The 22,563-nt window shown below is 46.4% G+C and overlaps 1 protein-coding gene across 1 annotated transcript in view; it reads left to right on the top strand.

Moving 5' to 3' along the window:
* Nucleotides 1-22,563, top strand: part of EPHB1 (EPH receptor B1) — a 290,702-nt gene that overhangs the window by 92,434 nt on the left and 175,705 nt on the right. The window lies entirely within an intron of this gene.

Raw genomic sequence — 22,563 nt, 5'->3', positions numbered from 1 at the left:
TATTTTTCATACACTTTTTTATAAAATTTCAGATTCATGGTTTCCTTGTTTTCTCATTTATCTGATTTCCTCCATACGACCTATCTTTTTTCCACAGACTCAACCAAATCTGTCCAATTATAACCAAGATCATTTCCCAGATGCTCAGAAGGTTCAGAGTGTCTCCCACCTCCGTCCCGAAAGTGTGCTCTGCTTACATCCCACTCGCTCTCGGGTCCTGGCACACAGTTAGTGGGTTAGGTCTTGTCTTTGCTACTTTCATGCATCGCTGACATGTATGTGTACACCTGGTGTTTTATTTATCTGCTTGTGTGTTGGAGCAGAGGCGTGTGCCTCCACGCCTCACCTCCCCCCTCCGAGAACCGTGCCTTTGGGTGACCCAGCGACTGAGCCCCTCCCACGGCCCCTTTAGAGGCGTGGACATTGTGGCCCTTTTCTCAAAGTCAGTGTTCACTCCTCCCACCAAAAATGTATACAGACCTTTGTGTGCTGAGCCCCCTTCCTGTGCTCCTTGTCTGTGAGGACTCACACGTTGTGTGTTGTTTATTGTCATTTACTGGGGTTCCAGGAGGTGGCCAAGAGAGGCATGTGTTTGAGTCAGAGATTTGAACATAGATGGCTTTGGCGGCAAAAATACATGTGTCTGAAGACTGTGACTAACACCGTGGGGCGGGGAAGAGGAATCCGAGGCCATCGCCAAAGAAGGATGAAGAGCCTCTGGGCTTCAGGCTTCAAGAAAGACTCATTTTGTGTTGGGATAGGGTATTTCAGGAGATTTCTTTCCTGCAAGGTGACAATCAGGGTAGAATATGGAATCATTTACTGTGGGTTTGGCTGAAAGGCAGAGGAAAGGCTCAGAGAACTCAAGACCAAAGCTCACCCAGAAGAGCAGGCAGCGGTGTGTCCTGGGAAAGGTCAGCTGCCCCGGACCTTCCATTATTACCTGCTAGAGTCCCCAGAATCAACTGTCACCCCAACCCTGCAGGGAACGTGCAGGACAGCTGCTCTCTCTGCTGTGGGGATTCGCGAGGTCTCAACCCTTCTGGCTAGGAAGTGGGAAGATTGTTCTCAGCCTTCTGGGGAAGGTGCCTATGAAAAATACAACCTACACGAGGGTTTGGAGGCTCCAGAAGAGCCTCCGACCGTTGACTGAGAACCTTGAACCAGGCCTGTCACTGAGGACCCATACACGTAAATCCTCATTCACAATGGATTTTAATATCTTCCCAGGAAGATGGGAAATAGCTCAAACCAGAGTAATATCCTTTAAAAAGGAGAAACTGCTGTTTCTGAATAAATTATTTGCAAATAGGTTGAGAGAGAGAGAATCCGGAAATGAAGACTGATAAATCACTAGACCTTTCCTGTTGCATCAGGAAGGTTCCTGCCTGCTCCAGCCCTGCCCCTGGAGCACCCAATAACGTGTCATAGATTCAGAGAATTTAGTTGCTAGAAGGGGCCTGAAAGGTTCTAGCAAAGTGCCTCCCTTTGTAGATCTTGCAGCAGAAGAGCCATTGTGCGGCACACTCTCCCTCACGCCATTAGTGTCAAACGTTCGTCAATATTTAAACATTCATTATTCAGAATTTCATTTCTCTGCTCCTCTTCTTTTTTTCCCCCTCACTCGGAGAAGGAAAGAAAAACAAGGTTAGCAACTGTCTCCTGTATTTCTGCAGGAAAGAAATGAGCCACTTCAAAGCTGAGCTGATTTACTGGATAAATATCTATTTAAGCATTTGGGGACTTTAAATGTATATGATTTACCAGAGAAATAGGGGGCATCCTTCAGAATCCACTATGCAAAGATATATTGACACAATTTCAACTGTATGGTTATGTCTCTGATAAATCAGCCTGCCTCCTTCAGACCTTCATGGTCCACTGGAGATAAAATATGCACCCCCCTTTTGGGGAGGGCAAGGGGCAGGCAGGCTGAGATGTACAGCCTGGTCTGCCGGGAAGGAGCTCACGGGGAGCCTCCTGAGGCTGGGAGTTGGGGAATCCTGTGCGAGGCGGGGGGTCCTCACTAGGCATCTCTAACCAGGTTCCCAAGGCTGCGGAAGGCAGCTGCTGTCTGCTTGGGGGAGGACTGGAGGCTGGAACCCCAAGAGGGAAGCTGGGCTGGTGGATTGTGGTGAAGTGATAGCTTTCGGGCCTAGACAAGGCTCGGCTCTGAGCCCCAGCCACAGGGACCCTGGCCAGGTCCTGCAGGTGGCTTTGCCCAGGGAGGCCCTGTATGCGTGCTTAGGTGACTCTGTCAAGGCGGCTCTTGTGGCTTTGGGCAGCAGTGCTTTCTAAAGTTGCAGGAGTGGGGCTTGTGAATATGGAAGCAGGTGGTGGGGGGCTTGCCCCTATAGCTGGATTGTAAATGTTTTATCACATGGGCGCCTTTCGAAACCACTCCTGGAGGAGACCCTATGGGATGGACCCTGCTTGCAGGACCTGAGTAGGACTTATGGCCAGAAAGAAAAGGAGGACAACTGACCGGGAGGTTGCCAGCGCAGCTGAAGGAGGACAGAGTCTGCGTATTGGAGGCTGAGATGGAGGCTGGGATGGAGGCCCAGTGCTCACGTGCTCTCCAGGCTGGAGGGATCTTCCCATGGGCATACCCCCTTCCTGCTGGGAGCTCACCGGCATTTCTAGGCCAGCTCTGGACTTGTTTCCTCTATGCCCACATCCTGAGCTCAGTCTTTTAACCCACTGGGCTTTGGAGCCACATGGCCTGCGCCCTAGGGTTTACTGCTCACAGAGTGGGCATGAAATGTGCCAAACAACCCTTTCCCCTGCCCTTCCCTCCCACATCTCTCTCTCCTCAGGGAGGCTGCAGAGAAGCCTGCAGTCACCCTCGTTAGGGGCCTGTGGCTTCTTTTATGCTTGAAGCTTTGTCTACTGCCCCTTTCTACTGCGAGGGACTGGCTGATTACCCACGGAGTTGGGATTTCTCGTTCCACGGAAGGGAATGCTAGAACTGTTTGGGGAAAAAAGTAAAGTCTCTTATTCCAAGCCAGTATTTACAATAATTACATGCAATGGTAAATGGGCCTGGGAAAGCAAATTGCCTTCGATTAGGGGGTCTTTATTCTTAAAGTAGATTCTGGGGAGCACATCCTTGGGTAATTCCAGAAGGTGGTTGAAATCCATCAGGTTCTGCATTTGAGCATGGTCTCCACTTGGGGCTGTCCTTCTAACCCCACATCTGCTTTCATATGTATCCCATGGGCCTGGCTCCTGTTGCTGGGAAAAGCTAGATCAGCTGGAGGCCTGGTGTCCATCGGCCCTGAAGGATTATCTCGGCATCTCCTGTGTCCACAGACATCCTTGCATGATGCATGAGTCATAAGCCATTCTAAAACGTGTTTGCTTGTGGCAAGGGTCAGATGCCTGGTTCACATGGAGGCCTGTTGGTATCATGCCAGCACTCTGCTGTGGCACAAAGAAGAGAAAATCGGCCCCTAGGGAGGTTGGTGCATGGGACTTGTCAAAGTATCTGGTGTGGCAGGGTCCACAAATTTGAGGAAAGGAGGGGCATGTGTGCATGGAAATCCCATTAGGAACTAACATCCATTTATCTCTCCGTCTACCCTCCCTCCCGCCACCCATCTCCATCCTCTCACTAATTCCACATATAGCCACTGAGTACCCTCCAGTGGCTACCAAGTTCTGGGCTAAATGCTGAGGCCACAGGTGAGAAGCTACTTCTGACTCCCAGGAGCCCACTGTTGGGTGGGGAAGGCGGGCCAAGCCATTGGCATGAATAGTATGGGGAAGCTGGTGGAGCACTGGCTCTGGAGGATCAGAGCCTCAGGCCCATATTATACATGAAGGGGGTGGAGGGTGGGGAGTGCCAAGGAAGCCTGGGGCCGGTCTGACCAAGTGGCCAGGGCTTGCTTGAATTGGATAGGGAGGGAATTAATCAAGGAAATGGTGGAATTGGCACACACCTGTCCAAAGTGGCTAGGATGGAGTTGGGGGGACAAGCTCGATGGCCTGTGAGGTCAGGAGCTCCTCACCACTTCCCCATTCTGTGCCATGTCTGCCATGTGGGTACCCTGCAGTGTATAGATTGTTGTGCCCTGAGATTGGGAGAGATGTGTCCCCTATAGGCTTGAACATCTTAGGTGTAGCTGTCTTTACCTAATATTAGCCCCCCGCCCTTAGACGGAGGGAGTCCTCCTAACTCAGCCACCATGACAGTGCCACTGGTAAGTGTCCTGGCCCTTGCCTTCCCCTGAACTTGGGATAAGTGCTTAATCTCTCTGGTCAGTGGGGACCTTGTGCCTAGTTAGGAAACTTCTAGAATCACAGGTTTTGCTGATGACAGGCAGCCAGTTCAGGAAACCCAAAAGTGGACTCCACGGTTGGGATCTGGAGGACAGTATAGCAATGGACTGAAGTGGCCGGGATCTGAGGCTGCAGAGGTTTACAAAAGTGGGCACCAGGCTTGAGGAGCGATCATGACGTAGCCATAAACATAGCCTTCTGCTCCCTTGATTGATTCAGGCAGTGGAATGCCAGGCCAAATGGGCAGGACTGGAGCTCTGGGTTGGTAACTGGACTTCCAGAGGACGGATGGATGGTTATTCTGTAATCAGACATTCTCAAGGCATGGGGCTGCATCCTGACCTGGGATGCCACCAACCTCACACCAGACCCCTGAATGGGAGAATTAGCACATTACCAAGGAGCTGGAGTAACTGCTTGGGCCCGGAAACAAAAGAGAGGATTTTCAGCACAGTGAATCATTCTGAAACTCAATCTCCTTACCCCAGATGCACACTGAAGATGGAAAGTTCGCTTTTTGTTTCAAATCTCCATGAGACGGGATGAATAGTGAGATGAGACTCTGGCCTCTGGGAGGATTTGGTAGAATTCTTCATAGTCTTGGCCTTGAAATCTGGAGAGGGTTCAGCCCCTCAAGGTGATGTCCTTTGAAGATGAATATGCAGAGAAGCACTCGTTAGTATGTAAGGGAGAAAATGACGGGTTTTGCATGAATGTGGCTTTTAAAGGTCATTGGCACTAGTTCCCAACGTCAAAATGTTGGAGAGGATTTAGAAACCATGTAGACCAAGTCCATTTTATGTAAGGGGAGACTGAGGTTCAGAGCGTGAGGAGCCTTGCATAGGGCCAGGGAGAGCGTCTGCGTCTCCTCCATTCCTCAGGCCTCACCGGGGCTGACTTATGTCGAGTGGGTATTTTGCACTTCTTGCTTGAAGAGGAGGGAATGAACCAGCTGCAGTTTTGCATTGTGTCTCATCTTCACTTTGGACAACAGTCTCATTACTGAGCGACCCAAGAGATACAAGATTGAAATGTGGATTTCCGCGTCTGCATGGAGTGGGTACCGGTTACTCTGTGTGGCATGAACGGTGGATTTCATTGGGTCACATTTGCTCTGCTTCCTTAGCCTTTGACTGGTGGGATGATTTCTGCAGAAAAGTGATAGGAATTCTGCAGTTTTCTCTTGTGTCCCCTTTATCAGGCCCCACCCCTTTATTGTCATCATCACTGTCTACACTCACCAGATCCCCCAGCCAAAGAGCCCCAGGAACATCTGGTCCTATCCCAGAGTTCTTTTTTTTTTTTTTTTAAAGATTTATTTATTTATTAGACAGAGAGAGACAGCCAGCGAGAGAGGGAACACAAGCGGGGGGAGTGGGAGAGGAAGAAGCAGGCTCATAGCGGAAGAGCCTGATGTGGGGCTCGATCCCATAACGCCAGGATCACGCCCTGAGCCGAAGGCAGACGCTTAACCGCTGTGCCACCCAGGCGCCCCCTATCCCAGAGTTCTGGTGTGAGCCCTTTGTGCAAGCACGCTCCTCCCATCACCCTTACCAGGGTAGATGTGAGGGGCGTGTTGGCCATTGGTAGCTCCAGTGAGATAGCCTAGCCAGGCCCTGGCTTAGGTAACATCTGTGGGTTTACTTGTCACCTGCGTTGGAATAGAGACGGCAGCAAATCTTCAGACACTTGTCCCATGCAGAGATGGGGCCCATTTACCTTCCCCTTGAATCTGGGCTGCCCCTTCGATACTTTGACCATAGAGTGTGGCAAGAGCAACACTTGGCCACTTCCAGACCTTGCCTCTAAGAGCATGTGCTGCTTTCTTCTTGGTCTCCTGGTGCCCTGAGCTGCCGTATAACAGTCTACCTCCCCTGCTAGTGAGAGTACCTGAGAGCCCTAACACCACAGGCCAAGGGAGATGGGCCCAGCTGAGCGCAGCCCGTCAGCCGGCCCTACCAAGCTGCCAGCAGGTGGGTCTTGGAGCCTCCAGCTCGGTCCAGCCACCAGCTGAATACCTCTGAGGGACACTGCTCAGTGCCATGGGGAGCTCAAGATCCAGCCCACCGCTCTCTGTCTGAATTCCTGACCCACAAAACTTTACCCATAATAAAAGTATGAGCTTGGAGTCCGACCTTCTGGGTTCAAATCCCAGCAGGGCCACTTTCTGGCTGTGTGACCTCAGGCAAATGCTGATCCTCTCTGAATGTTAGTTCCAACACCTATAACACTGGGGCAACACTCCTTTGCTTGAAGACTTGTGAAGCGTTCGCCATCCATAGTAAGATATAAAGGGCCTGGCGCGTAGTAGGTGTGCAATAGATTCAAGCTGTCCTTTCAACTTTTTTCAGTAAACCAGAATTCCCTCGGGGAGGGGTGCCTGAGGAATGGCTCCCCCACATGCACTGTGATGTCCTGAGAGCCACCTGGCTTGCCCTTTTGGGGACCTGCAGTGCTAGTGGGGAAGGGCCACCCCAAAACACTGAGTCCTGGGGCTGGGGATATTTGATGAGCTGGAGGCCCATGTGCCAACCAGTGAGGAGCACAGGAACCATGAGACACATCTGCGCCCACGCGCGCGCACACACGTGGGAGGGGACGGAGGGTGGGGGTGTGCCGGCCAGCGAACGTGGCTGTAAGGAGCACTGAAGAAGGAGCTGTGAAGAGTCCAAGCAGGTCACTGCTCTGTCCAGCCTCAAAGGTAATGCCCAGAAAGCGCTTTCTAAACTGTAAAGCACTCTGTGTGCACCAGGCATTATTCTTAACAGCCTGACAAGGAGGAGGAGGAGATAGAGGAAGCGGACGAGGAGAAATCCGCCTGAATCCTCCTGATAACAATTTTACATCTATAACTCCTTCCCCTTCTCACCGTATTGGAATTTTATGGGGATCAGTGAGCATCCAGCTGCAGAAGGCCCGGAGCCCCTTAGGAAAGGCTCAGCCCGGACTTTATTTAATGAATCCCCTCGGAGGGGATTTTCTTTTGTGGCAAACTGTTCCCTGCTGGTAAGGGATGTATTCTACTGCCCAGGGCCCCTGCCCTGGGTTTCTATCAACCAGGAGGGGAAGGGTGCAGCCACTCTTCAACATCTTGTGGTGGGTGTGTTGGTTGAATTACTTAAAACTCTGGAGCCGCAATTACAGTTTCCTCCCTTCTTGTCTCTGCCCTGAAAAGAATAGCTCCTGGCCCTCTCATTCCCATCCGTCCCCCGGGTACCCCTGGAGTTTACTTGTGTGGCCCGAAACTGCTGGGATATTGAGAAGCATGAACGGCCTGGGGAGCCTTCTGTGGCCCATGGAAATGTGAGCTGTGATGCTGGGTTCTTTGCCTACGTGTAGAGTCACTTCCCCAAATGGAGTTTTTCAAATGCATGAAGTCTTGCATGAAGAACCCCATGGTCCTAGCCTCCCCTCACAGCCCTGAACAAGGCCACCCCTCTGAAAACAGAAAGGAAGCTCCAGACCGCCAGGTATCATGAGCAAGAAGGTAAAAATTTGAAGCCTAAGGCTTGAGACCATGAGGATGGGGTGGCCAGACAAAATACACAATACCCACTTAAATTCAAATTTCAGATAAGCAATGAATAGCTTTTTAATATAAGTATGTCCCCAATGGATTTCTCACAAAGAATGATTTTTCAGTACATGTCCTATGCAATATTTGGGATGTACTTACATTAAAAATAAAAATTACTGAAATTCCGTTTCAACTGGGTAGGCATCCTATATTCTATTGGTAAACCCAGAACCCTTCCTGGGACTGTCTCTCCTGCAGTGGTGGTCTGGTCTTGCACACTGACCTGGGATTTGCTGAGTCTGCAAGGCAGCCTTCCCTGGACTGACTGTTTCCTCTCAAGAAATTCACTTGCACCGAGGTTAGTGGCCCCAAGTAGGCAAACTGCACCGTATCATCCGGTCTGTCCGAATAGCAAGTGCATTCTTCAGCTGAGCTGGGGAAGCCTCATGACTCATCCCCTAATGCCCAGTTTGTAAGCATATTAATAGCTCTCCATGCCAAACAGCAAATGCTAGGCTGTTGAGTTGGAGATAAAGAAGTTGACTTCTCAGATTTTATTTTCTTGTTTATATCCTACTTTCAATTCAAGAGGAATATGGAATATCTGAGCCTCTAAATACTTTTCTCTCTAATGTGTTAACTGGTAGTAAACCAGGCTCAAGCTTAATCAAGGCTAGAACAGGGCTCTGTGTGGGGCACAAATATCTCTCTCAGAATGTGAAACCCTGGAGGCACGCTTATGCACCTGGGCCTCCTCAGGGCCAGGGCCTGGAATGGAGACACTCCTGGCGTCAGCTCTCCTCGTTTCCTCCCTCTGCCCCTCCACCTCTTCTCCCTTGACCTCCCTGTCTGGGGAGGCATCTGTCTTCAGGCCATCTGCCTGGTTTGGGACGCCCTGAGTACTCCCTGTCCTCTACCATGCTCCATCCATTCCTGCTCCCTTTTCCACACCGGAAATTCCCAAGATGCATTCCTTTGGTGGAATCCATGGGAATACTCCCTCCAATGTGCAAGACGCCTTGAGGCTGGTTGGTCCCTGTACCTCAGACCATGCTCCACAGGTCCTTTCCTGAGTTAAAGTCTGTGGAGGAAGCAGGAGAGAGGCTGACCTGCATGTTGCCCAAAGCCCAGGGTAGGAGGAGGACAGTGAAGCGGGGAGCATTGAGAGCAGGGCATGTTTGCTTGCCTGTGAGCCCATGCCAGTCTGCCCATGGGGTCTCCCCAGCGCTCCACTCTTCCCAGTCTGTCTTTGGCTGGGGGTGGAGGGTGAAGACTCACCCGAGAGTGAGTAGGACAGTCACAGATTGGCAAGGTAGATTTTGTGAAATACATGTCCTGAGAAGTGAATTTATCAGGAAATTAAAACTGAATTTGTCTCACTTTCAAACCCCTCATTTAAAAAAAGAGGTCTGTTTCTATTTGTTGCCTGATTTGCTGCAGCTCCCCAGGATGTCAAAGGGGAGATGTTTCTCTGTTGCATACATTGCATACAAGTATGGTGGGGAGCCCTGTGGTTGGTGGCAGGCTGGCTGCTGTCATTACAGCTGTACCATGTAGAGGGAATGGGAGTCATGTTGGTGGCAGAGCTGCGCTGTCCTGGAGGAGAGCAGCTGTGCCAGCATCTGCCCTGAGGGACAGTCCCCACGGATGCAGGCCGGCATCTCGCCCCCGCCAGACATCAGAGTGACTTCAGCTCAGCCGTGTTGTCTGCTGTGCCCAAGGGACTGCAGAGCCGAGGGGCTAAGAACACCGGCTTCCTGGTCAGACAGAACCGAGTTCAGAACCGCAGTTCAGCTTTCTTATTTACTGCTGTTCAGTGCCGGGCGCGTCACTTCACCCTCTCCCCGAGTCTCAGTTTCCTGGGCTGTAAATGGAGGTAATTATATTTGTTTCATAGGGTTGTTGGAAAGATCAGATAGGATAACATAGGCAAAGGTCTTAACACAGTGTCTTCCCTTAGTAAATGTTTAACAAATGGTACTGATTATTATTAGAAAACATATTAATTGGGTCTGTAATGTCTTAACACATTTAGTTGTTTTTAAAGTGATGCCTTTTGAGCTAAATTAAGCTGCCTGCTTAATTCAACTATATGCTTACTGCCTCCATTGCAATATAGACTGTATCTTTCCTGAAATGTTTTCCGCCACATTTTCACCTTCGTGTTTCCTTTCCTTGATGTGCTTAATCTCTTGAGGCATCTCAGAGGCAAGGCTGAGTATGAACAAAATAGGTAGGTGTTTAGGAGATGTTTGAGAAATGCTGAAGAATTGGAATGCTGCTGTGGTACAGAGGTTCTCAAAGTGTGCTCCACGGACCCCCCCTTAATGGGGTCCTTTTAGGAGGTCTTCAAGGCCAGAGCTGTCTTCGTAATGAAATTTACATGCCACTTGCCTATTTCACTGTGTTGGTATTTGCATGGATGGTGAGTAAAAACTGGATATACCTGACTGAAGCTGGTATTCTTAATTCTTGCCCAAGCAAGAATGACTACCAGTAGTCATTCTGTCCTTTACTGGCAATCACTCAGAAAAACAAGCCAAAACAAGCCCCCTCCTAGAAAAAAACAATGCCAGTCTCACTTAAGAACGTCCTTGATGAAGCAGTACAAGTGAGTAATTTATTTACGTCTTGATCCTTGAGTACATGTCCTTTTACCATTCCGTGTGACGAAATGGTAAGTTCAAATAAGATACTTCTGCTGCATCCTGAAGTATTATGGTTGTCTCAAGGAAAAGCACTCATCTGGTTATTTAAGTTGCAAGCTGAACTAGCCACGTTTTTCTTTTTTCTTTTTTTATGATTTATTTACGAGAGAGAGTATGCACAAGAGCTAGTGAGTGGGGGGAGGGAATCTTCAAGCAAACTCCCTGGTGAGGGCAGAGCCTGATGCAGGGCTCCATGCAGGGCACCATGCAGGGCTTGATCCCATGACCCTGAGACCACCACCTGAGCTGAAACCAAGAGTCAGATGCTTAACCAACTGAGCCACCCAGGCACCCCCAAACTAGCCACTTTTTTCAAGGAACATCATTTTCAGTTGCAAGAACATCAGACGCACAAATTATAGCTATTCAGAGTTGACCGTTTGGCAGATACTGCATTGAAAATTAAGAGGAGTAAGCTTACCATTCCAATGAGAACCGAAGGTATCAGTTGCTAATGATAAAATTTGAGAGCTTCCCATTTTTAAAGAGGGATATTAATGAATATAGTTTTGATACTGTATGATGTAAGGTGTCAATATTTGGAAGATCTTCATAACTCATTATACTGAAATTTGCTAGATGACCAACACGTGATGTGACTAAATCAAGCATAATTTCCTTTTGAAAATTCAAAATAGATGAATGTCTTTTAATGCAAGATGAATGCAAAATTTTCATTGGTCAGGTTTGAGATTACACATTATAGCTAAACTTACTGAGTTTTAGTGTAGTATTACAGAAGAATATCCCCAACTATCTGAAAAGGTTACAACAATGACTTTTTCTCCTTACCTTTTTCCTTTTTTTTTCTCTTTTATCAGTTTTCTTCTTATATGTCAATCAAAATGACATATTACATCATTATGAATGCAGGAGCAGAAGTGAGGATACAGCTATTTTCTACTGAGCCAAATATAAAGAGATTTGTAAAAACCATAAAGCACTGTCAGCCTTTTTACCTTTTTTGAAAATATAGTTATTTTTTTTAATAAAAATCACTTCTTTGTGTGAACATGCAATGAATTTATTATTGGGGCCCTCAATAATTTTTAAGAATGAAAGGGGCCCTGGGACCAAAAAAAAAAAAAAAAAAGAATTGAGAATGGCTACTCAAAAAATGCTTTGTTCTTTCTTTTTTTTTTAATGTTTTTTTTTTATTATATTATGTTAGTCACCATACAGTACATCCCTGGTTTCTGATGTAAAGTTCGATGATTCATTAGTTGCATATAACACCCAGTGCACCATGCAATATGTGCTCTCCTTACTACCCATCACCAGTCTATCCCATTCCCCCACCCCCCTCCCCTCTGAGGCCCTCAGTTTGTTTCTCAGAGTCTATAGTCTCTCATGTTTCATTCCCCCTTCTGATTACCCCCTCTTTCTTTATCCCTTTCTTCCCCTACCGATCTTCCTAGTTCTTATGTTCCATAGATGAGAGAAATCATATGATAATTGTCTTTCTCTGCTTGACTTATTTCACTTAGCATTATCTCCTCCAGTGCCATCCATGTTGCAGCAAATGTTGAGAACTCATTCTTTCTGATAGCTGAGTAATATTCCATTGTATCTATGGACCACATCTTCTTAATCCAGTCATCTGTTGAAGGGCATCTCGGCTCCTTCCACGATTTAGCTATTGTGGACAATGCTGCTATGAACATTGGGGTGCATATGGCCCTTCTCTTCACTACGTCTGTATCTTTGGGGTAAATACCCAGTAGTGCAATGGCTGGGTCATAGGGTAGCTCAATTTTTAACTTTTTAAGGGACCTCCACACTGTTTTCCAGAGTGGCTGTACCAACTTGCATTCCCACCAACAATGTAGGAGGGATCCCCTTTCTCCACATCCTCTCCAGCAATTGTTGTTTCTTGCCTCGTCTATTTTTGCCATTCTAACTGGCGTAAGGTGGTATCTTAGTGTGGTTTTGATTTGAATTTCCCTGATGGCTAATGATTTTGAACATTTTTTTCATGTGTCTGTTAGCCATTTGTATGTCATCATTGGAAAAGTGTCTGTTCATATCTTCTGCCCATTTTATGATTTGTTTATTTGTTTCTCGCGTATTGAGTTTGAGAAGTTCTTTGTAGATCTTGGATACCAGTCTTTTATCTGTAGCGTCATTTGCAAATATATTCTCCCATTCCATGGGCTGCCTCTTAGTTTTTTTGACTGTTTCCTTGGCTGTGCAGAAGCTTTTTATCTTGACGTAGTCCCACAAGTTCATTTTATCTTTTGTTTCTCTTGCCTTTGGAGATGTGTCATGAAAAAGGTTGCTTTGGCCGATGTCGTAGAGGTTGCTGCCTATGTTCTCCCTAGGATTTTGATGGATTCCTGTCTCACATCGAGGTCTTTCATCCATTTGGAGTTTATCTTTGTGTATGGTGTGAGAGAGTGGTCAAGTTTCATTCTTTTGCATGTAGCTGTCCAATTTTCCCAGCACCATTTATTGAAGAGACTGTCTTTTTTCCACTGGATGTTTTTTCCTGCTTTGTCAAAAAATAGTTGCCCAAAGAACCGAGGGTCCATTTCTGGGTTCTCTGTTCTGTTCCATTGGTCTATGTGTCTGTTTTTGTGCCAGTACCATGTTGTCTTTGTGATCACAGCTTTATAGTACAGCTCGAAATCTGGCATTGTGATGCCCCCAGTTTTGTTTTTCCTTTTCAACAGTTCCTTGGCAATTCGGGGCCTTTTCTGGTTCCATACAAATTTAAGGACTATTTGTTCCAGTTCTTTGAAAAATGTCCTCGGTATTTTGATCGGGATAGCACTGAAAGTGTAGATTGCTCTGGGTAGCATGGACATTTTAACTATGTTAATTCTTCTGATCCATGAGCATGGAATATTTATCCATCTTTTTGCGTCTTCCTCAATGTCTTTCAAGAGTGATTTATAGTTTCTAGAATATAGATCCTTTACATCTGGGTTAAGTTAATTCCAAGGTAATGTATGGTTTTTGGTGCTATTGTAAATGGGATAGATTCCCTAATTTCTCTTTCTTCAGTCTCAATATTCATGTATAGAAATACAACTGATTTCTGAGCATTGATTTTGTATCCCGCCGCATTACTGAATTGCTCTATAACTTCTAATAGTTTGGGAGTGGATTCTTTTGGGTTTTCCATATAGAGTATCATGTCATCTGCAAAGAGAGACAGTTTGACTTCTTCTTTGCCGATTTGGATACCTTTTATCCCTTTTTGTTGTCTGATTGCTGTTGCAAGGACTTCTAGTACTATGTTGAATAATAGTGGCGAGAGTGGGCATCCTTGTCATGCTCCTGATCTTAAGGGAAAGGCTTCCAGCTTTTCCCCATTAAGAATGATATTTGCTGTAGGCTATTCATAGATGGTTTTTATGAGACTGAGGAATGTACCCTCTATCCCTACACTCTGAAGGGTTTTAATCAGGAAAGGATGCTGTATTTTGTCAAATGCTTTTTCTGCATCTATTGAGAGAATCATATGATTTTTGAATTTTTCTTTCTGGATAAAATCTGTGACACTGATAGATTTGCGAATGTTGAACCACCCTTGCATCCCAGGGATGAATTCCACTTGGTCATGTTGGATAATCCTTTTAATGTACTGTTGGATTCTATTAGCCAGGATCTTGTTGAGGATTTTGGCGTCCATGTTCATTAGGGAAATCGGTCTGTAATTCTCCTTTTTGATGGGGTCTTTGCCTGGTTTGGGGATCAAGGTAATATTGGCCTCATAGAATGAGTTTGATAGTTTTCTTTCTGTTTCTATTTTTTGAAATAGCTTTAGGAGAATAGGTATTATTTCTTCTTTGAATGTTTGGTAGAATTCCCCAGGAAAACCGTCCAGGCCTGGAGTTTTGTTTTTTGGGAGGTTGTTTATCACTGACTCAATCTCTTCATAATTAATTGGCCTGTTTAAAAAATCAATTTCTTCCTGTTTCAGTCTTGGTAGTTTATACGTTTCCAGGAAGGCCTCCATCTCTTCCAGATTGCTTAATTTATTGGCATAAAGCTGTTGATAAAAGTTTCTAATAATCCTTCCTATTTCGTTGGTGTTGGTTGTGACCTCTCCTTTCTCATTCATAATTTTATTAATTTGGGTCCTTTCTCTATTCTTTTGGATAAGTCTCGCCAGTGGTCTGTCAATTTTATTGATTCTCTCAAAGAACCAGCTTCTAGTCCTGTTGATCTGCTCTACTGTACTCCTGGTTTCTAATTCATTGATTTCTGCTCTAATCTTGGTCAACTGCTTCCTTGTGCATGGATTAGGTCTGTCCCTCTGTTGCTATTCCAGCTTCTTGAGGTGAGAATATAAAAACTGCATTTTAGATTTTTCTATTCTTTTGAGTGAGGCTTGGATGGCTATGTATTTCCCTGTTAGGACTGCCTTTGCAGTATCCCATAGGTTTGGGACCGTTGTGTTTTCATTCTTGTTGGTCTCCATAAATTCTTTAAATTGATTTTTGATTTCCTGGTTTATCGAATCATTCCTGAGCCGGATGGTTCTTAGTCTACAAGTGTTTGAGTTTCTTCCAAATTTTTCCTTGTGATTGAGTTCCAATTTCAAAGCGTTGTGGTCTGAGAATATGTAGGGAATAATTTCAGTCTTTTGGTATTGGTTGAGACCTGTGTTGTGTCCCAGAACATGGTCTATTCTTGAGAATGTTCCATGGGCATTAGAATAGGAGTATTCTTTGGTTCTGGGGTGTAGTGTTCTATATATATCTATGAGGTCCAACTCGTCGAGTATGGCATTCAAAGCCCTTGTTTCTTTGTTGATTTTTTGCATGGGTGTTCTATTTCTGATAGTAGAGTGTTGAGGTCCCCTACTATTAATGTATTTTTATCTACATGTCTCTTTATTATGGTTAAGAGTTGGCTTGTGTATCTTGCTGCTCCCCTGTTGGGGGCATATATATTTATAATTGTCATATCCACTTGTTGGATACATCCTTTAAGAATAATATAGTGCCCTTCTGTGTCTCTAACTATAGTCTTTAGTTTAAAATCCAATCTGTCTGATATGAGAATTACTACCCCAGCTTCCTTTTGGGTCCATTGGCATGAAAGATGGTATTCCATCCCTTTACTTTCAGTCTGAATGTATCTTTAGGTTCAAAATGAGTCTCTTGTAGACAGCAAATGGATGGGTCATGTCTTTTTATCCAATCTGCAACCCTGTGGCATTATGGGAGCATTTAGGCCATTTACATTGAAACTGAATATTGAGAGATATGATTTTAATGATGCCATGTTGCCAGTACAGTTTTTGTTTCTATCGATTGTGACTTTCTGTTCTGTATCACTCTTGGGGCCTTTTTACCTTTATAGAACCCCCCTTAATATCTCCTGTAGTGCTGGTTTCGTGGTTATGGAATTGGTCAATGACTGGTGATTCTGGAAGGTCTTTATTTCTCCATCAATTCTGAATGACAGCCTTGCTGGATAAAGGATCCTTGGCTGCATGTTTTTCTCTGAAAGAGCTTTAAAAATGCCCCCCCCCCAACCCTTTCTCTCATTCCAGGTCTGTGTAGACAGGTCTGACGTAATTCAGATACCTTTGCCTTGGTGCATGAGAAATTTCTTTGCCCTGGCTGCTTTCAATACTGTATCCTTGGATCTAATATTTGCAAAATGCACTATGACGCGACGTGGCGTAGGTTTGTCGTGGTTGAGCTTGGGAGGGGTCCTCTCTGCCTCTTGGACATGGATGTTTGTTTCCCTTGCTAGATTAGGGAAGTTTTCAGCTACAATTTGTTCAAATATCTCTTCTAGACCTCTGTTTTTCTCCACCCCCTCGGGGATGCCGATGATTCTGACATTGGAACGTTTCATTGAGTCAGTAATCTCCTGTAACCTACATTCATGAGCGTGGATTTTTTTAAGTCCAGATTCTATTTTAGCTTTCTCTTCTACTAACCCATCCTCCAATTTGCTGATACGTTCCTCTGCCTCATTTTCCCTGGCCGTCAGAGCCTCTAGTTTTGACTGCATTTGGCTCATAGACTTTTTAATTTCTGCCAGATTCGCTCTCATTTCCACCCTTAGAGATTCTATATTCTCATTAACATTTTTGTTAATACTTTTTTCAAGTCTACACATCATCTTGACCATTGTTACTCTGAATTCCATTTCTGATAATTTAGTTATATCCATATCCATTAGTTCTGTGGCAGAGGCCACAGACTCATTGTCTTTTCTTTGCTGGGGGGGATTTCTCCTTCTCGTCATTCTGATGAGGAGAGGTTGCGGGGTTGTCCAGAGCCCAAATTATTGACCGGGACATAGGCAGTGTGTACTTGTTTTATAGGGATCTTAGGGATGCGGGCTTCTTGATTTTTCAGTCTGCCTTCTGGGGGAGGGGCCTGCCGCACCTATACTCAGGCAACCCTGTTTGGGTAGAGTCTCCGTGTCCCCTGCGAGGGGGGTGGGGATGGGCACACTGTGAGCCGGTCTTTCCAGGCTTTTGTTCTCTGGCGGCTTTCCCTGGCGGTTTGCTGTGCCTCTTCTGAGAGTCAGAGCAGCAGTGGCCGAATCTCAGCCTCTGTCTCAGAACAGAGGGATTGCGGACCATTCTCCACTGATGTTCTGGCCCCTTTAACTCTGTTACTGTTGGTGTTGCTCAACCCTGCAGCGTCCCGGGATGTGCGCCCCACACCCGGCGTCCCAGCTCTCACTTCCAGGGCCGGCGCGTCTGTCCTTTGTGTTTCTAACACCGCCAGCCGCCCCCATGCACTCCAGAGCTCCTAGTCTCAGTCTGGTTCCAGTGAGCGCACCGGAGCTCCGTTTCAGTCTGGCTGCACGCGTTCCCTGGCTCACGGTCTCAGTCTGCTCTCTCGCGGGTGCCGGGCCGTGAGTCTGCCCGCTCCGCCGTGCAGGTGGCTACCGCTTCCTGGCACTCGAACGCGGCGGCTCCCTCCCCCTTCCGTTTATCTTCTGATATCTGTGTGCGGTTTCACGGCTCCCCGCTTCGTACCTCAATACTCATCGCTGGAGATGTTCATTTGTAGAGATCCAGATGTATCTTCCTGCATCCCAGGCTGGTTCCGTGGATGTTCAGGCTGGTCTGGTACCTATTCAACTCGACTCAGGGGACCGGCTGAAAAAGGGGTCCCCTATTCCTCCACCATCTTAACTCCTCTCTGCTTCGTTCTTTCTGAACAATATCTCTACCTACACTTTTTTATAATTATGGGTGTGTGTGCCCCTCTCCCTCTCTGGGCACATAAGCTCATGGGGGACAGCTTCCTATTTTTGTGTGCATCCCCAGCAGCTCACACGTGGCAGGGCATGTGATAGCTGTTTGGTAAATATTTAATGAATGGGATAATGTGACTGTTAGATTATCTCTCCATCTACAAAATCGGGGTCTGTTGGCTCACAGGGTTACCTGGCTCACAGGTCATGCCAGGTTATGACCTCAGACTCTACCGTCCAAGATACCTGGTTCCCATACATATCTGCCCCTTGGCCAATGTGTGATTTGAGTAAGTTACTAGATTTCTAGTGTGAGGCATGAATCGTCCAATGGAGAAATACAAATTCTTAGACAGCCCAGACCTACTGGATCAGAAACTCTGGAGGTGGGACCCGGAGATCTGTGTTTTAACAAGCCCTCCAGGTAATTCTGATGTACCCTTAAATTTGAGAACTTTTAAATCCCTTTTGTTCTCCAGTAAAATGAAGGATAGAACTCTTACTCCACAAGGTTGCTGACAGATTACATGAGATCATAATCATAAAATGCTTGGCAATTTCTAGACACTCACTAAGCAGGACCTATTCTTAGCTTAAAGGACAAGAAAGCCTAGACTGTTTTCCATCTTACCAACAGCCCCAGCCCTTGCTCACACTCTGTGGCCCCCAGCCTAGGATAAGGAGTGTGGTTGAGTTGGAGAGAGAACAGAGATGCCCAGAAAGCCGAGGAGGGACAGTGTGTGGCCAGGCCCTGGGCCTTCTGTTTCCTTCTCCCTTCCTGACGAGAGTCCACTGACCTTTAATGGCACAGGTTCACTGGTCCTACCTCAGTGAGGGACAGCTCCCAACAGTCTGGTCAACTCCAAAAAAGGTCCTGATGGAGGGAGAGAGTGGAAGAAAAGTGAGAGCTTGGAGAGAGGTCAAAGGAGGAGAAATGCCGAGCAAATTAGAGCAAGTAACCTTTACAAATGGCAGCTGGGGAAACAGAAGGTGAGAAACTGTCATTCCAAATTGCAAAGTTGACAAAGAAAATGAATCAGCGCCTTGGCAGACAGGTGCCTGAGCTTCCCTGTGTCACACACTGCAGCCCGGCTTATCAGAGGCCCCATTCCCGTGACCCTATTGAAGGTCCATTGGCATCTGCAAGTCTTCTTAATAATTGGAAATGCATCAAACTGCACAGTCAGCAAAAGCCCATTGAGGATTCAGGGTCTCAGTAGGACTGACTGACCTAACTGCTTCTCTGCCTTAGCTCTCAGTTTATGTACCCAGAGCTCCCTGGGGGCAGTATGCTTCCTCTCCCATGCTTTGATTGATTGATTCATTCATTCTTTTATTTATTTCTCTGTTCATTTGTTCCTTCCCTTAACAAACATTTATTCACACCCCGTGGCAGCCTCTTCTTAATGGTTCTCAAACGGGGGCAATTTTTTCCCCTTTTCCCCCAGGGGCCCATTTGGCTTTCAGTTGTCAAAACTGGAGGGTATACAGGCAGATAGTGGTAGAGATGATGTTGTCGAACATTCTGCAATGCACAGGACAGCCCCTGACCACAAAGAATTATTTGGCTCTAAACTTGAGTAGTGCCATAGTCGAGAATGCTGCTCAAGATGGGAGATGGGTATTTGAAGGTTACAGAGGGAGTTAATGTGTGGAGATGGCAGATACCAGACTGTATCAGCAAAGGGGTGATGACTCTAAGAGGGGGCATGGGGTAACTTAAGATTGTTCTCTCTAGGGGTCGGTGGAGGGCAAGGGCAAGGGTGCTCTGGAGGGCAGATGTGACTGCTGACTGAAGTCTCAGGGGAAGAAGGGAGAGATGCCTTCTTTAGTCTGTCCTTTGCCAAGTCTTAGAAAGTCTCTCCTCTCACAAAGGGCCCATGACCTTAGGTTCGAAGCAGGTGCTGTGGAGAATAAGGGGGCATGGTCGCCAAGTCTTCAAGCCCACAACTCCACCATGGGTGCCTTCGTGCTGGGAGCTAGTCCCATTTTCCGGGACTCACAGTGTCCACAGCAAGGCCGAGGGGCCCTTGATTATGGGACTCCTGTGGCTTCTGCTTCTTCCAGCTTCGTGAGTTGGCACAGTCAGTTCACTCCTACTTCCTTTCCCTGTGGGCTTGGTTACTAAGCCCACAAGATGTGATCAGAGATGAGTAAACATGTGGCTGTTCATTCATTCGTTCATTGATCAAATCGTCCTGAACACCAGCTTTGCGCAAGGTTCAGTGTGGGGACAGAGGTGACTATGCCATGCCTCCTGCCTGTGAGGAATTCTGGGCCCGTGGACTAACTTCCAGACCTTTGAACTCTGTGTTCTGAGTCTTCCTCCTGGTGGGAAACCTGAAATGGGACAAAAGCGGAATGGGCCCCGAGTCCACTGTGGCTCTGCTGTGAGCTTCTGATGGTAGCTAGGACAAGCAGCCTGAGGGGCCTCACCCTGGGAGAGGAGCCTGCCTCCCCCTCACCTCGTAATATTCCCAGAGCAGTGTGAGTGTAAGCCCAAGAGCAGTGGGTGTTCCGCTTTCACACCGACATGAGAGCAAGTACGGGGAATGATCAGGAATGCAGATAAGCCGTCACGTGTGCATGGCTGTTGTGCTGGCTGCTGCAGGGGGCTTTTGCCTCAGGTTTGACTTTATAGCCTAAACTTGGAGTTAGATATGACTCCCTGATGAAGCCACTGAAATATAAGGACCATCTCCAGCCACTGGTGATTCTGTAAAAGAGAACACACCTTAATCCCCACCCCCCCCCAAAGTGGCAAGGACAGAATAATAAAGGACAGTCCTTTCGATGAAAACGAACTTATCTTTATTAAAACATACTGGCATTTTCATATTTGTGTCGTCATACCGCAGCCTAATAACGATCTTCCGGGGGCACATCCTTTCCAGTGGGAAGGTAAGTGGCCTGTAATTCCTAGGGCATGGTTTCCGCTCCTCCCCGCTGTGGGCCTCACCTCCTTTCAGAGGATCTCCTCGGAGCCTCTGATCCATCCTAGCTGCTGATGGAATAAGTCAGATGTCCACCACCGTATGTAAGAGTCCTTCTATGCCTGATTTTCTGGGCCCTATTCTCCGAACTTTGAGAATGGCCAGAAGGAAGGGAAGTAAGAAATGCAACAAGCTAGATGCTAGATTGCAAGAACCATTTCATTCCCGCCCACCCTTACTCTTGGCCTGGGTCCTTAATCATCTTCACTTCTTCGCGGAGTTTATTTTCCTTTGCAAACCTAAAGCAGGACAGAGGCACCAAGGTAGTTATTCTCTAATAATAACCGCCCCCCCCAGCCTCCTTCCTATCTCGTATTAATGACTTAGTCCCTTGGAGGTTTCCCCTTGGAAATGTAGGAATGGCTCAAGCAAGCTGTCATCTTTCTAAATCATTTCTGATCGTAGCCTCAAGACTGATTAGCACCTGCTCTCCTATTTTCCCCACCCGCAGGCACCTTTGAGAGCAACATGCTGAAAGATGACAACGGTAGGGGCCTGCGTAATTCATAAATGGCTTTGGCTGCGTGGGTTTTGATGAGGCAATATGGAAAATGATTGCATTAAGCATTGCTATTTATTTACTTGACTTTGTACAGGACAATCAATTTGTTCACGTTCTGCGCCTCCTGTCAGGAAGTTAAACGGCAGAGAAGGCAGGCTGGACGCATTACCTCATTGCTCTAAGAGATGCTGTCACTTCTCAGATCACTTTAGATTGTTTTTAATAACAGCATCTTTCATTCTTGTCCACCGAGGGAGTGGAGATTCTCTTTCCACAGAAAACAGGACACTGAGGAAGGTGAGGTCTGACCAGGAAAAGATGAGCTCATTTTTTTCTTGAACTATATGAAAATGCTATTTCTGTAGGTCAAATATCAGCAGTTTCATACAGATCAACCTAATAGTTTAGCACAGCCCCTTGCCAGAGCAGAGTTCCTCTGTCCGAGGCAGGCAGGAATTGGTCCTGTTGGAGCCTTTAGGAAGAAAAAAAAATCCAGATCCTTGCAGAGAGAGCTGGTCAATATTCAGCCCTGGTCACAGCAGACATCAGACTAGGGTGATGTAAAAAGACTGTGGGTCAGAGGCTGAACTGGACTCACGGGATGGGGCTAATGAGACCGTGCACGCATCTCTGCTGTGTGTTGATTGAATATTTTTGGAGATTCTGGAAAATGTATCAGAATGATAGATGGTCTCTGAGTTTGAATAAACTCTGGAAATCAGGCTTCTAGGTTGGAGAGAAAGGCTGGTTAGAGAAAGAGAAAGACAGAAAAATTGCTTTTATTTAAGAAGAGTGGAAGAGAGAAATTGCTTAGACATATGGTTGAATTCGAGTTTAGGCTCTGTCAGCTCTGTATAGGCAAGTCCTGTTGTCTCCAAGGACCTGTTTCTTTTCTTTCTTCCTTCCTTCCTTCCTTCCTTTCTTTCTTTCTTTCTTTCTTTCTTTCTTTCTTTCTTTCTTTTTTGGCTCATTGGTGAAAGAATCAGGTTAGTGTGATGGTTAATTTATTACATCAACTTGGTTAGGCCACAGTATCTGGGTCTTTGGTCAACATTATTCTAAATGTTTCTGTGAAAGTATGTTTTTAGATGAAATTGTCATTTAAATCAGTAGACTTTGAGTAATGCAGATTACCCTCCATAGTGTGGGTGGACCTCATCCAATCAGTTGAAGAGCTTAATTTAAAAAAAAAAAAAAAAAAAGACTGCCATCCCCCCAAGGAAGAGGGAATTATGCCAGTAGACTGTTGCTGCAACTCTTTCCTGTGCCTTCAGTCTGCTGACCTATCTTCCAGATTTTGAATTTGCCAGACTCTGTAATTGCATGAGTTAATTCCTTAAAATCTCTCTCTTTCTCTCTATCACTACACTCATACACACA

Source organism: Ursus arctos, unplaced genomic scaffold (genome assembly GCF_023065955.2).
Source record: "Ursus arctos isolate Adak ecotype North America unplaced genomic scaffold, UrsArc2.0 scaffold_20, whole genome shotgun sequence".
In the NCBI taxonomy this organism is placed as follows: domain Eukaryota; kingdom Metazoa; phylum Chordata; class Mammalia; order Carnivora; family Ursidae; genus Ursus; species Ursus arctos.
Note: the sequence above shows the minus strand (reverse complement) of the source record. Positions and strands in the feature narration are given on the sequence as shown.